The following is an 11,726-nucleotide window of genomic DNA, read 5'->3' on the forward strand; positions in this document are numbered from 1 at the left end:
TCTTTCGCTGTATTTTCTTCTTTGTTCCCCTCCTGTGGATTTTTTTTCCCTTTTTCCCCTCTCAGATCTGGCTCCCCCAGTATGTCCGTTCTTATTCTTGGTTGTCAATGTTGTGAAGTCTCCTACATGCCATAAAATGTTATCTTTCTCTTCAATGCGTGCACACAAACCTGTACACAAATTGATACACTCCGCCATCAAGATTCAGATAGCTGTGCACCTTTCTTCCTCTCTTCCCACCTTCAAAACCCTCCTAAAAATGTATCTTTTTGACCGTGCTTTTAGTGAATATTCTTCTATCTCCTATCTTAGTTGGTGCGTTGAACCATTCATTCTACGTTAAAGGCACGATATGTCAGTCATTGTTGAAGTATCTAAGAACTATCAATTTATTCTATGTAAAAGGTTTTTTACATCAACTCAATTGGTTGATCTTTTTCATACCATTTAGTCACTAAAGGGAATCAACAGAGGTTAAAGAAGTCATTGTGTGTACAGAATAACGCATGCTTTAACCATCAGTGATGTAAATGTAAAACAAGCTGACAAAAGGTTTAAATCCAGCTTCAATTGATCAGATGCCCAAAATTCTAATGACTTTGAACTATTCATCCCTAAACAGAACCCGTATGATATGATTATATTGATTTTACTTATCGCTGCTATACAGGCCGTTATACTATCAAGTCCGTAACTAATAACACTACAGACCACAACTGAGCTGGCGGGGACTGCGTTACAGAGGCCCTGTATAGTTGGTCATTCTACTGAGTGTTGACTGAACCCAGGCGTGACCTAGTAGGTCCTACAGCAGGATAATGGGAACATTTCTGAAATCTGCTGATTCAGGGAGATACCATGCTGACACGTCCACTTACTTAAACTAACACAGGGAACACGTATCTGTTAACCTTGGATAATACAATCCCTTTATATGTTAAAGGGACTGTTCCTATTTTCTGCACCAAATCTGATTTGCAGGAAAAGAATCTCTTTTACACGTGCCAATATATGTAATAAATGTTTGCTAAATGCACTCTGGTGTACCATTTAAACAAGGTAACGATAAAATGCCATAACCGTTCAAACAAAAGGGAATTTTTTTTTACTTTTCATGATATTTGAACTTTAATCTTTTGCTTGTCCACCTGTACTCTTTTCTCTTCATCTCTTTACATCATCTCTAACAGAGTTCTTCAGGTCTCCCACCAATAATTCATCTGATCAATTGCTATTTGCTATCTTTGCAGGTGGAGATTTTGCTTTTCAAAGCCATATTAGTTGTTCGTTTAATTGTGTGTTGTTGGTTCAGCCTCTCCTCTGAAGATCCATCAAGGAAATAATGAGCTGCTCCCTGTGCAATTCCCGACAACACTTTCAGATATGCTAAGGCAGCAGGGCAAGTGGTGACAGGTTCAGAGTTGTGAAGGACACCATGAAGCATTTCTTTATCACACAGAGGCAAAAACAACAGCTGGACTAGGTTAACTATGCTGCAATGTTAAAATAGTAGGGTTTGTGTTCAGGAAGGATGAGATTAAATAGGATGAAGGGCCTTCCACATTTGAGTCTCTCTTCTGATCATGTCATTTCAGTTGCTGCTCTGCTCCTCTTGAGAACCAGGATATTTAATCTTTGGTGGTGGCCCCTGTAGCTATGTCCTCAATAATAACAGCAACAACTTGCACTTATATAAATGCAGGGTAGCATCTCGGAGTATTTTCAATGGCAGAGCTTGACCCCCAAGCTGGGGATACAAAAGGACACGTAACAACTTGACATAGAGTCTCTTTCATTAATTAGGCAACACATTCATTATAAATAACTAAAATATTCTGTTTAAAGTATCTGTGAAGTGTTTTAGTTACATTGTTTATTCTATTCAATCCATCCAGGGATGATCTGAGCACAAGACTAAACAGCGGGGCTGACGTGAGCCAACCCAGGCTTCGGGAGAGTTTGATTCGGATAGGCTTTGGCTCTTGTATTTTTCCAAAAGCTGAATGAAGTGTGGAGCTGAGCCAAGCTTTCACTTTGACACTGAGTTGAAAGAGAGCGTAGTGAATTTGTGAGTGCATGTCTGTATCAGACGAGGCTTTAATTTACTGTTCACACATCCTCATCCTATATTACAATGGCCACACAGGAGGCAAAAATAGGTCCTCAGAGCCATGTCACATGCTTCCTTCGCCTTTGCAAAATCGAGACGTCATGGTAATGGTGGGGTGGGGGTGGGGGGCGGGGGTGGAAGCTGCTATCTTACATCTAGTTTCCTATTATCCCAGGGTGAAATGTTGTGCAAGATTCCTTACTCCACATGCCTCTGTTTACCTAATAATAATAATAATAATCCTTGCATTTGATATAGCGCTTTTCACGTCGGGAGGACGTCCCAAAGCGCTTCACAGAACACACTGTAAAGTGAACTGACTGTATATTTGTGGGCGAACGCTGCAGCCAATTGCGCACAGCAATGTCCCACAAACAGTCGTAGATTGAAAATGACCAATTTATTATTGTTTTTGGTTTTTGGAGGGATTATTATGAGGCGTGTGGAGTAAGGAAACTTGCCCAAGGTTTCGCCCTCTGCCTGGAATTGAACTCAGGTCTCTCGCTTGCAAAGCGAGTGCTCTAACCACTGAGCTACAGGACTCCACACCTAGCTCCACACTACCTAGCAGTTAGTAGGAACCCAGTTGTTAGTCGATTGGCGAACCACTTTTCTGGGGATAATATTTCCTTCAAAAAAATAAATAAATAAATTGGTCACTTCAATCCACGACTGTTTGGGTGGCATACTGTGTGCAATTGGATGCCGTGTTTCACCCACAAAGTATACAGTCAATTCACTTTACAGTATATTCTGTGAAGTGCTTTTGAGAGGTCTCAATGGCGTGATAAGGTGCTATATCAAATGCAAGGATTATTATTAATATTAAACAGCCCTTTTATACTATTTGCACTTAAGAGGCAGATGTTGCAGTGAAAGGGCTCAAGGCGTCATTTACCCTTTGCCCCCAATATTTTATTTTTCTATAGTATTGACAAGCGCCTCTTCTCAATGTGCTCAGCACAATTCATTTCATGGCTGTTTATGTGACATGGTTGGACACATATTAGCCATTGCAGTTCACCTACAAAAACAGTTACTTCCCTTTACAGCGATTACCTGCGTGCTGCTTTGACACATGTTGACGTTTTTAGGCAAAATAGTAAATACAAGGATTATTATAACACATGTTGACGTTTTTAGGCAAAATAGTAAATACAAGGATTATTATTATTTAATTTAAAAAGAGCTAAAAGGTATTATTGAGGTTTGAAGAGCAACAAAAGTCAATACGAAAAGGCACTGTTAAAATTTGTTACAGAACTAGAGGTCATGCCTTCAAGTTACAGAAAGGTCATTTCAGGCTGGACTTGAGCTGTGGATATCTGGAACAGGCATCCAGTGATACTGTGAATACATAGTATTTATTCATTCAAGAGGGATCCGTGAAGATTGAATAGAGTGAAGAGGCGGTGTTTGAGGATGGAGTGGTCGACAATGTCGAAGGCGGCAGAGAGGTTGAGGAGGACAAGGAGGCAGAGGGAGCCCTGATCATAGATGTTCAGAATGTCATTAGTGACTTTGACCAGGGCTGTTTCCATGCTGTGGGCAGTGCGGAAGCCGGATTGGAGGGGTTCAAAGAGGGAATGACGAGAGAGAAAGGAGCGGAGCTGGGACGCAACGACTCATTCCAGGACCTTGGAGAGGAATGGGAGATTAGAGACGGGGCGGAAGCTGGAGAGGAGGAATGGATCCAAGGAAGGTTTTTTCAGGATGGGGGTGATGACGGCTGTTTTTAAGGGGGTGGGAACTGAATTGGTGGACAGGGAGACGTTGATGACATCGGACAGGAGGGGGGCCAGAAGGTGGAGCTGGGAGACGAGGAGAGAGGTGGGGATGGGATCAAGGGAGCAGGTGGTCGGGTTTGAGTTTGCGGACAGTCGTGATGAGGGAGGAAGGAAGAGATAGTGTCGAAGGAGTATAGGGAGGGATGGGGGGGTGGGTCATGAGGGAGAGGTGATGTGGGGTGGCTGTGGATGGGGCTGAGGTGGCTGAATATATCCCCTCGATTTTAGATTCAAGGAAGTCCAGCATCTCCTCACAGTTGGAGTGACAACAACAGCAACTTGGATTTATATCACGCCCTTCAGGCAGGGTAGCGTCTCGAAGGGCTGAGTGACAATTAGTCCGATCCAGTCCATTCTTTCCACACAGTGCAAGATCCACCCTATTGTGGATGGACTCTGCATATTTTGTCCATCTTCCACCCATTATTCTTATCAGCAAGCAAGGATAGGTTTGCCCAAGAAACACACACACAGTCACTACACTTTACAGTATATTATGCGAAGTGCTTTGGGTCGGCCTCCTGAAGTGAAAGTGCTATACCAAACGTAAGGACTATTATTATTAAGGATGGCAAAGGAGGCAGCCTCAAAAGCAACCATTTAACCCTTCTTCGCCAGACACCAGCTTAAATTCATTTAAAATTAATTTGCCCACAAAACACGCAGTCAATCCACTTCACAATATATTCTGTGAAGCGCTTTTAGATGTCTCAAAGGCCTGATAAAGTGCTTGATCAAATGCAAGTATTATTATTAAGTTAAAATTAAAGCAGCTGGCAATGAAAGCCTCAGATCCTCACTAACAAAAAGAAACATGAAATGTTTCCATGTGGATTGTGAAAAAGCCCAAGGGAGAGACCATTGCCCAGAAATTGGCTGGAAGGAAGGAGTGTTCAGTCCCAAACCCAGCATTGATGATGGGTTTTAAAGGCACATTTTAACCATATTTTCTTTCCAGCCGATAAAGCGTTCCTTAAGGAATGTGCTCAGGAATCACATTTTCCCTCTCTAATATTAATGTTAATAAAGAAACGGTTTGTAACCTAACATTTTGCAATCAAAAATGGTCTCCAAAACTTGAGTCTGACATGAAAGGTCCCATCCAAATATAATTTGTTCTTGTTGTTGTTGATGGTGTAGACTGTATGAAAAAGTAAAAGGGTCACACATGTTATGCAACAAAAACATATTTGGTATTTGAGACTTAACTTCAAAGTTTTGTGGTAATTTGACCTCTGCGTACTCAAAAAGACAGTGTCTCTTTGCCCTGGCCCATTGCCTGGATGGTGATTCATATTCTTTTAAAGTTACATTTACACTGCATCACAACGCAGACTTTCCAAAATAAAAAAATAAATGTAGGCACTCGAAGCCAGGTTTCCATCAGCTACAAAGAGCGTCTCCTGGGATCTATTGTGTCCATAATGGTTTAGTTATGCTTTGACAGGTACAATCCCACATCTGGGTCAGAGACTGTGAAGACTAAATTTTTTCTTCAGCCTTAATTCCTGGGCTACTTTTTAGAAAATATTATAGGTGCAAATAACCCAATTAGCCGTTTTGCTGTGTTCCTGAGGTGAAAATTGCAACGTGTGATAATTGTCACCATTTGACTTGTTGCCCACAGATCACAACATTTGACAGTTGATTCAAAAGTCACTGTCTCGATTCAGCAAGTCACTGCTTCAACTCAACACAGACCTATGGACAGTTGATAATGATCAACTGAACTTATAATAATATTAGCAATAATAATCATAAATGAAAATAATAATCAGCCTTGCATTTAATATAGCACCCTTCACATCAGGAAGACGTCTCAAAGCACCTCACAGGATTTAATGTAAAGTGTAGTATCTGTGTATTGAACATGACTGAATTAATGAACGATACGATGATTATCACATCCCACCTTGCAATTTAGAACCCGGTGTTCCACAGGCATAAAACGAGTGAGAGGTAATGTATCTCAGCTGATCATCAAGGGCCACTTTTGCACTTGGTCGCACACATTCATTTGACAGATCCATTTACTAAGCTGAAAGATGTCCTGCCCAGTCACAGGGAGGTGATTTGGGAACTATGTGGGTATTAAACTTAAATCATGTGGAAAGTCCATTACTTGAAAGCTCCTGATGTCTCACAGAAGCTTTATTGCTCAGCTGCCCAAGAAAAACAACGAGATTTGATAATTCACAATGTAATATTATGAAATGCAAATTAAGCGCTCCGAGACACCGTTCGGCATGAAGGCCACTACATAAATGCAAGTTGTTGTTGTATACTGTGAGGGAAAAGGGTTCAACGGTCTTAAAGTGAGGTGTTGTAAAGGCCCCCACCCTTTCTCACTGAGAGACATACAGACAGCAATGCCCAGTCCAAGATCTACATGACAGTGCACAAAACTCAGTTTCCACTTATTCAGATCACTCTGGGAGAAATAACATGATCTGTAACTAATTCAATTTCACAGCTCCCTTGGGATATACAGGAAAATCAGTTACTACCATAGCCTCATAAAACACTGTAACATAATAGGGTGAACAGAGATTTGTTATTAACGAAACTCTGATTTTGTTGTTATCTTTTATGACACTGATTTCTACTGTTTTTTCTGTAAAATTAACCCCTGAAGCACTGGAATGTCGTGTAGAATTTTACAACAGGCAATCAGGTCTTCCCTGATGGTGTTCTCCCCACAAGCCGCCTAATACAAACTCGCTCTGCTGATCGTTCCCCGATACCTTTAATAATCCTCTTATTTCAATAACAATAACTTTTATTTATACAGCGCCCTTAAAGTGGGGTAGTGTCTTGGAGCTCTTAACTGTGGCGGAGGTTGACATCGAGCAGGGGAGAGAGGGGAGATGATTGTTGGCATGGTCGAAAATGAAGGTCTTCAGATGCGATCTGAAGAGGTGGCAAAGTGGAGGGATTGAAGCAGAGAGTTCGGGGCATAGTGGCTGAAGGCATCTATTTCAAACATACCTTATGCAATTCTGCTTTAAAATACTTGAATTCAGCAATAGTCTGTGGTGGAGAATTTACACTCCAACAACAACAACAACAACAACAACTTGGATTTATATAGCGCCCTCCAGGCCGGATGGCATCTCAGAGCACTTTACAGTCACAGATTCCGGGACCGAGCCAGGATGAGTGGGAGGAAGGTGACCAAAGGCGCGGTCGAAAAGAAAAGTCTTCAGCAGAGACCTGAAAATGGGAAGGGAGGGAGCGAGATGAAGGGAGTGAGGAAGGCAGTTCCAGAGCCTCTGGCTAACATTTGTGGTAATTCCGATAATTAAAGATTGTGTAAATTAAGGCCACCATTAATTATTTCAATGATTGCAATGTGTAGGGTCAAACTAAGTCCCCATCACCATCTGACTTACCTGAACGCTCCCCCTCCCCCATCCCATCTTCCTGGACCTCACTTAAAACAGGACCTTTACTCTTTATAATCAAGTGAAAATTATATCTTATCTATCGAGCTCAGGGATAGAGGCAACAGGGCAGTACGATAACACATACAGTAATGGCATCCAAAGAAATCATCTCAGCGTTTATGTCAATAGGGGTGAATTTGCACCATTTCATAATGATCCATTGATTGTCACACAGTGTCTGTTAGGAAGTGTCACAAATTCACCCCAATTGTTGCCACAAGAGGCTTTTGGTGCACCATGTCACAAGAAGTCAAGCTGAATAGGATGGTAGTATCTGGTTGTAGCATGAGGGGGGCTGTATAAATGCAAGGTATTGTTGTTGTTGCCATTACGTTGGAGAAAGGAAGATGAAAACCGGCAGCTGAACAGCGGCAACAGGAATACCTTCGTGTATCATGGATAATAGCAGATGGTCTCGGAATAGAATTGCAAGATCAAATGTCTCATTTTGTCAGGTCTCAGGTTCAGTGCAGAACATCGTTTCACCTCACTGAATGCCGAGGGGGAAAGGTGGTGGTGGGAGGGGGAGAGCTGTGTGTGAGGGGGAGAGGGCAGGAAATCAGTGACAGCTTGAACCACTCTGTTGAGTGATCATAATATTTCACTGGTGGCAACAGTGAAGAAATGTGGAGCCCAGAACCGTCCCATCCTCCGAGTACAAGAATTTTTCCAGAAACGTTGAATCCTGCACATTAGAAATGAGATGAACAGATGGAGCTGTGGCACATTGCTCCATTTCAAAGTCGTCTCTGGAAAAAAAAACTTAGCATAAGGGAAGCAATGTATAACGTGATGACCGCTGGACCTCTGAACCTCGAACCTTCTACCAGGTTTAAATAATGCATCACTTGTCTGTGTTATAATGCAATACGTTTTCTGTGATAGACAGAACAAAAAAAAAACTCTCATTTGTCCCTCACACCTGGAATGAGCATTAAGAAATTTCTCAGGAAGAATTTGATATGTTCCAGTGTTCGGTTCGCTTTTCCGGGCGTAATAATTCCTTTAAAAAAAATTGATCACTTCAATCCATGATTCAATCCAAATTGTACAAGTATGTTCGAGCAGACTGTGCATTGATGGAGGTGCCGGCCTCTGGATGAGATGTGAAACCAAGTTTAAGTGGATTTTAAAGATTCATGATATCATTCCAAAACAGAAGGGGGTTTCTTTCGCCTGATGTCCTGGCCAATAATCTTCCAGAAAAAAATGGTCATTCACCTCACTTTGTGGTCATTAAATAGTTTTTCAAAATAAGGCATTCACCTCCATTACCTACTCGGTTAATGATTAATTAACAACTGAAATGTTCAGTGTTCTTTCTGCTGCCCTCCGCCATTCTATTTACGTTCTTACAAGCTGCGATGGTACAGCTGCCATCTGTTTGCTTAGTAGTGGTACTGCAATAACGATTTCAGAAAGTACAATCATATGTTTTTAACCGTTGGAAGAGACAACAGGTCTGGATGTTTCGATGTGGAAGTGAATTAATGTAAGCCATCAATGTTTTCTCTACGATCACATAATTTATAGATACATTCAGTAGAATTAGCATATAAAGACTTCATTACTGCCTTATTTTGAAACACTATCTAATATTCTGACCTATAATTCCACCTGGACTTAGCCTATAAGACAATTTTTTCCTTAAAATTTAAGAATGTGCAGAATTGTGTAAATTCTTAAATCCAGTCTCAATTTGAAAACCGGTGCTTTTTAAGAACTGCAGAAAACTCACTTCCAAATTAAGACTGCACTTAACAATTTTTTTGCAAATCTGTGTGATGCTAAATTTTAAGATAAAATCATCCTATGGCTAAGACAGGTTGGAGTTTACAGTCTCAGAGCCCTGAAATTTCTCATTGCCTTAATCTAAGACCATTTTTTTTTAATTCAATGGTTAACTTTGGAAACTGGTTTTCCACTAGGAAGGAAACTGCTTCCAAATGAAAACTTGAATTTGAGCACTTTCCAAAATTCCGCACGAGAATTCGGGCCTCGGACTGCTTCCTAAACCAAATGGCTGGGGGGTGGCGGGTGAAAGGGCATTGAAAACTTCTCTACCGTCACATCACTCCCCTTCTGCAGCTGTAATGTATTTTTTCATCTTAACTTCCATTTGAAGGGAGGAGCATGCACTCTACTTTGGTCGATGTAGTGGAATTGACATGATTCATAGTGGGTGCTCAAGAACTTTTATTCATAAGGAGACACTGTAAATCAATTTCTCTCATGGCAACTGTGGCTTAATTAAGAATTGGGATCACTTCTCAGCCTTTCCGGCAAAGATTAAGTGTAGTTTCTGTGCTTATCAGTTACCCCTTAGGAAACCCACCTCCCGGAAGATCTCCTGTTGAGATTTGTTGATGTAGACAACCCCATGACTGAATCTCCTCATAATCCCAGGAGGATTGAGCTCCTAGCAGGCGATATGTCTTTGACCCGCTGTTGGCTGGGAACGGTGTTGCAATACTTCAGATCCGAAGAGTTTGATCTGCCCTCACAAAGAGAAAGTGGAGATACTGGAATACAGAGCTAGCCTGAGCACCTGGTTACTAGGTTCAGGACAGGCCATCTGCTCACCTGACTTGCTTGCATGATCGTGAAGACAGGTATCATGTCCGCATTGTCCTTTAGTGATTTGGGGCCAAGAGAGTTTGGGTGGAGTGGAGGGGAGTTTGGTCTGTGGGGACAACCCTCATTGCCTTGAGGAACATGTTTCATTCTAATTTGGCTTAAAGGGGGTGAGTGGGATGTAACCTCACTAACCAATAAAAAAAAACAGAATAATTCCCAAATCCTGGCAGAATATTGCAAACTTCCTGAAGATTCCTGAAGTTCAATGATTTCTAGCTCAGATTTCTAAACATTAATTACATGATGGAATCACCAGGAAGAGATCAACCAGTCCAATAACATCTTTGGCTGAACAGTGTCAGACAAGCTAGATATAAGGTTCTGCAAAATGCTTTGAAACATTTAAAATAAAATATCTTACTGAGCTTTTACAGTCTCTGGGCATTCAGATGATTTTATTTTAATAACATGAAGAAGGAACCTTCATGGTCCCAAAAGATTGTATTACTTACATCTATTAAGTTGATCTAATAAAGGGTATTGTGTATTATGCCTGGAGTCTTTTCTAGCAGAGCAGCATGACAACCCATCTAGCTCAATAAGTTCTGAACTTCAAGATGTGAATTCATGTCAAACCATATAAAACAGCCATCACTCTACACTCCAGCAAGGCAGAACAATAGAGCTCCTTCTCTGGAGTAGGATATTTTAAAATATCGCCTTATTCGGCTGGGAACACATGTGATGATTAGTGAAACTGAACTGCTTGTATCTGTTGAAGCCAGAAATTTACACAGTTTCTAGGTTCAAAAGATGTTTTATATTACACAGCCAGTTTTGATTATTCAGTTCAAAGGATCTTGGCCTGGATAGAAAGCAAATTAACTGTCTCTGATTAGATGGCATCTTTTTTTGCAGCTTAAATCATGAAAATATATATTCGTCCACAGCAGATCTATTTACCTCCTGTCACGTGAAATATTAAAAACAATCTTTTTAGAGCAAGTAAGAAAAGTATTATTATGCTGGTGTTGAGAAATTCATGTTCCTTTGTTACAGACAGAGGAAACGCATGCTTTTGCCAAACTCCGATCAGAGTGGCTATGTTATGAGGAGGTATAAAGATGTGCTGACAGATTTATTAGGTAAAACAGGATCATTTTGACAGCTTGTGCCGTTATCAGGGCTGGGCATCAAGTTTACTTGTCTGTTTATAATTCAGTGTGGAATGGGGCTCTAGGCCAGAGATTATTAATTCCCCGATTCATCATTACGTGGAGAAAAATCTGCACTCAGCACGGAAAGTGTGTAATTGGCATTTAAGATTTAACAAGCTGTCACATGCAATCAGGAGCAGGGATCTGAGGTGTGATGTGGCGCACAAAAATTTATGGGCAGGTTGAGCGCAACATTATTGGAGTCAGATTGCATTCCTTCTGAAAGAAGCAACAACGGAATAAATGTATTCTTGGGATTGCCACACAGTTTAGGAGTGAAAACGTTTTAGGAATGGATTGTGTCAGGGTAGAGTTCTCCCCAGTCGTTGTGACTTACATCCAATTACCAGAAGGAGTCCACTGTGCGACTCTTAGCCCTCATTAAATATCCTGTTGGAAATCCTCTCAAGTTGACATCAAATGCACACATTGCTGTCCCCAGTTCCATCATCCACAAGGTCCAGCTAATTCTCCCTCACACCAAACACTGTATGCCCATCATCCCAATTTTCATCTAACTCCCTGGCTCCAAAGAAATTCAAATCCCTTCCCCCTCACACAAATCCCCTTGCACCCTAGCACCTCCCCA

The sequence above is a fragment of the Callorhinchus milii genome, unplaced genomic scaffold (assembly GCF_018977255.1).
Source record: "Callorhinchus milii isolate IMCB2004 unplaced genomic scaffold, IMCB_Cmil_1.0 Scaffold4, whole genome shotgun sequence".
Lineage (NCBI taxonomy): Eukaryota > Metazoa > Chordata > Chondrichthyes > Chimaeriformes > Callorhinchidae > Callorhinchus > Callorhinchus milii.